Raw genomic sequence first — 4522 nt, forward strand, 5'->3', positions numbered from 1 at the left:
CATCCCATATAAATATGTAATAATATGGAGCAACAATGTCAGGGTGTAAAAAACGTTTTGTATACCACCTTTGGCAAATACAAGGAAATTGCAATAATGGTTAATTTATTTTCAATTCCAATCAGTTGGTAAGAAGATAAAAATCATCACAAACAGAGTGTAGTAGTAACCATTTAGTTTGCTTGGGAACACTAATATGAATAGCTCGCGTTGACCGCTCGAATTGATCCCATTCAAATGTTCGGTTATCATAGTGAAACAGCATAACAGTGAAATCCTCAGAGAACGAATTCAATACTTAGCACTTTCCAGCATCATTAATATAGACATACACATGAAGACGAACGGTAATGACCTTTCTCACTGATATATATATATGGGTTCTTAGCTGATAACCAACCGTAAAGGTTAGAAGGTACTTTGGTTTAACAACTGATTCCTGCACAATCCCTCTCATTAGTAAATTTCAATGTTGAACAAAGTGTAAACATGTAAAATCCATGCACACTTCAGAAATGTAAGTTAGACTGTAGTTATATTATATCCCACAGTTTGTTAGTACAAGAAAGAGAAATTTACAAATAAAATTTTCTTTGCTAAATATGATGTGGGTAGAAGAAACACCTCGATGGGCAGAGCAGAAGAGTTGTAGATGTAAAGGCCAGACTCAGATTTGACGATACCAGCAGGTAGCCTTTCAGCACCTCGAGGATTTGTTGCATCCCAGACCTGCATTTAATGTGATAATTTAGCCATTTCACTAACTCATTTAACTCTAAAATTTTTTTAAATATCAGAGACATGATGAAGAATCATCCAATCAAAACATCAAAGAAGAAGACTTGAGTAAAAGTGCAAGACAAACATGAAATGTTGGTACAATGAAAATACATCCAAAAGTTGCATGGTTGTAGGTACTCTGGCCTACTAGTGTCACCATATAAAGAGTGGATGTGCTTTATCCATTTCACAATAAAAGTACCAAGTAGACTCAAATTCTGTAAAATAACTATTCATTAGATCAGAATATAACACAACACAATCTATACCATGTACTATATACACAAGGAGAATGCAAGGAAAAAGTAATAATATATTTGTAATGAGAAATAATGGAGTCTGCTTATGACATACCACATGACACTCTACCTCATGCATTGTCAGTGGAAAGGCTAAGCTCATGACCACCTAAATAGATAAACAAATGCAAGTGAGAACATGGAATAAACAAATCTTTGCACACGGAAGATATATTGAATCCGTTCCTAATTTCCTTTACATAACATTCACATATCATTATATCAGACATGCAAAGCAGAAGTTCAAAATGAGAAAAATAAAATATTACCCTTGTCGAGGTCATCCTCAAGTTCATGAACAACCAAGGCTCTTTCAATTACTGCATTTGGCCCACTAAGTGGTATCTAAATATCCCATTCAGGTATAACTAAGAATGAATTAGAACATATCAAAGTTTAAAATTACCAAGGTATAGAGAAATACCTGTGTGTCGACAATTGTTGCTTCTGCCACACCTGCATTTATTACATAGAAGGCAAATGTATCAGTAAGGATAAGTTTATAAACAACAATTTGATTTGCACCCATAATATGGACCATAATGAGTTCTCAAAGTTAATCATGAGCATAATTCTTATCATCTTACAATAGAGAGCCCTGAAAAGATTCTTATCATTTGTTTCGAGGAATAAAGAGCAATGTTGGAATACTAATTAAGGCATGTAATTGACTTCCTCAAAGCTATTTCAAGGTTAAATACACTAATATGATGAATGCATATTATAAATACTAGTCCGTAATAACCAATCTGACCAGAGCAACAGAATAGTCCATTACCATCGGCATTAGCAATAATGTTTCCCAGGTCACCCGACTTCATCTTCATGAACACCGTGTGTCAATCCTTCCAGATGGTCCTGCAGTTCCACATCACATTCAACCAAAATTACAACAAAAAAATCACATAATTAGCCAACAGAAAAACACAAAAATGCCTAATCAAAGCTTAAGAAACATAAAAAATCCAACCTGTGGACATACACCCATTCGTAGTATCCCCAAATTGACAAACACAATTTAACTTACAAATTAAATCATATAACATACAAACACAAAAGCATAAACCAATGAGTAACACAAAGCAACTTTTAATCCAACTTTAAACAAGTGAATACCTAAAGATTAAATCCACTACCATATGCAAAAAAGGTCAGGTATATATACAACAAATTCAAAAGAATTAATAACTCCAAAATATATTGAATTAAATGAAAGCACCATACACGGGACATAAAATCAAATTAGGGTTCCGATTTGAAAAAAAAAACAATTTAACAAATTAGGGGTTTGATTAAAAAAAATCCCAATTTACAAATTTTGTCTTCACCTAGAGAAGACTAGTTCGATTTGAGAATAAAGATGAGATAAGCTTACAAAGCTTAACAACCGAGCTTTAGCTGAATTGGGATGATGAACACAGAGAGATGGTGAGCGGAGGTGAGATGGTGAGACGAGGTAAGGTGAGATGAGATGGTGAGAAGAGATGGTGAAGTGAGCTGTCGACCTGAAAGTGAACCGGGGAATTGTTTAGTCGAAAGAGAGAGGAGTGCTAAGAGAGATGGCGAGGATTTGTTATGTCCGAAGAGGGAAAATAATGGGGGAACCAAAATATTGACTAATGAGCGGGGTGAAATTTTGAGATAATGGGTGAAAATTTTGACTAAGGGGGGAAATATAAAGATGGTCGCGAATTGAATTTTTTTAGGTAACTTTAGACATCGGTTTTAAAATAATTGTTGTCTTCGAATTACAATGACATCAGAAAAATACGGGATGATGTTATAAATCCTTTTAACATCAGTGGCAAACATAACCGATGTCTAATGTGTGATGTCTATTAACATTTTTCTTGTAGTGTGAAGTATAATCTTCTAAGCATCAGTCAAATCACTAACAGAGGTTATCATGTTGTATTCTATGACTCACACTGTGAAGTTGTTCATAACAAGTCAAATAAAATTGTCTTGATAGGATACATACATGGTAACATTTATGAAGCAAGGCTACATGAAAGTCTTGAAAAGGAAGCTACTTGCTTTATATCTAAGGCATCAGTAGATGAGAGATGGAACTGGCATAAGAAGCTCTCACAGCTCAACTTTAATTCAATCAATTAACTTGCAAAGAAGGAGCTTATAAGAGGATTGCCAAACATGTTATACTCATCTGATGGTCTTTATGATGCTTGCCAAAAGTATAAATAAAGAAGAGTATCTTTCAAAAGCAAAACTGAATTCTCCATTTCTGAGCCATATCATATGCTACATCTGGACCTCTTTGGACCAGTGAACATAATGTTTATCAACAAGAAAAGGTACACACTTGTAATTGTTGATGATTTTACTAAATATATATGGGTTTATTTTCTACACAGGAAGGATGAAACTCCAGAAATTCTTCTGGACCACATAAGACAAATTGAAAATGGATCCACTCATAAAGTGAAAATTCTGAGAAGTGATAATGGCACTAAATTCAAGAACTCAAAAATGGAGGAATTCTACAAGTACAAAGGCATAGAACAACAATTCTCAGCTCCTGGTACACCTCAGCAAAATGATGTTGTTAAGAGGAAGAACAGAACCTTGATTGAAGCTGGAAGAACTCTTCTAGAAGAAGCAAAACTACCCACTTACTTTTGGGATGAAGCAGTAAACACAACATGTTATACTCAGAATATCACTCTGATAAACAGACATGGTGTTACTCCTTATCAAATGCTAAAAGAAAAGAAGCCCAGTCTCAAAATCTTCATGTATTTGGATGTAAGTGTTTTGTTTTGAGAACTCATACTGATCAGCTTGGAAAGTTTGAATCAAAGGCTGATGAAGGAATCTTTGTTGGATACTCACCATCAAAAGCATACAAAGTGTTCATTCTGAGAACATACATTGTAGTAGTCTCCATAAATGTATCTTTCAATGATTAGAAGATTCCTGGTTTTGAAGAAGACACTCATGAAAGCTTAATCTTTGCAAATAAAAATGCATTGTTGGAATCTGGATCAAACTCTAATGAACTTTCAAATCCCGATGATCCAAATCTTAACATTTCTTCAGATTCTGAAGATAATCACTGTACTAATGAACCTACACATGTTGAGGGGGAGCAACAACAAGGGTCAACTGATGGTCCTAACACTGAAGAATCATCTCAAGATTCTTCTCAATCTAATCTCTCAGAATCTAATGTTGATTCAACATCAGATGAACATGAGTCAAGTCCCAATATTTCATCAGGAGATAACACAACAGATTCAGGGGAGCCTCAAATGCATTTGATGAGGCATACAATTCAGGGGGAGCATCTAGCTCCAGAAGGATACTTCCTAGTGCCAGAAAATAGACTAAAGATCATACTCCTGATCTGATCATTAAAAATCATGATAATGGTGTAAAAACAAGAAGTGCAACTCATAATGAATGTTTATACCATAATCTAC

General features: G+C 34.6%; 1 long non-coding RNA gene across 1 annotated transcript; it reads right to left on the reverse strand.

The window, feature by feature from the left end:
• Positions 1 to 1356: 1356 nt before the first annotated feature.
• On the reverse strand, positions 1357 to 1893 carry LOC141689889 (uncharacterized). The gene is made up of 3 exons (XR_012562575.1): positions 1858 to 1893; positions 1504 to 1535; positions 1357 to 1424 (listed from the first exon to the last, which is right to left on the reverse strand). It is a non-coding gene; the product is annotated as an uncharacterized LOC141689889 (long non-coding RNA).
• Between the last annotated feature and the right edge of the window lie 2629 nt (positions 1894 to 4522).

This window comes from Apium graveolens, chromosome 10 (genome assembly GCF_009905375.1).
Source record: "Apium graveolens cultivar Ventura chromosome 10, ASM990537v1, whole genome shotgun sequence".
NCBI classification, from domain to species: Eukaryota; Viridiplantae; Streptophyta; class Magnoliopsida; order Apiales; family Apiaceae; genus Apium; species Apium graveolens.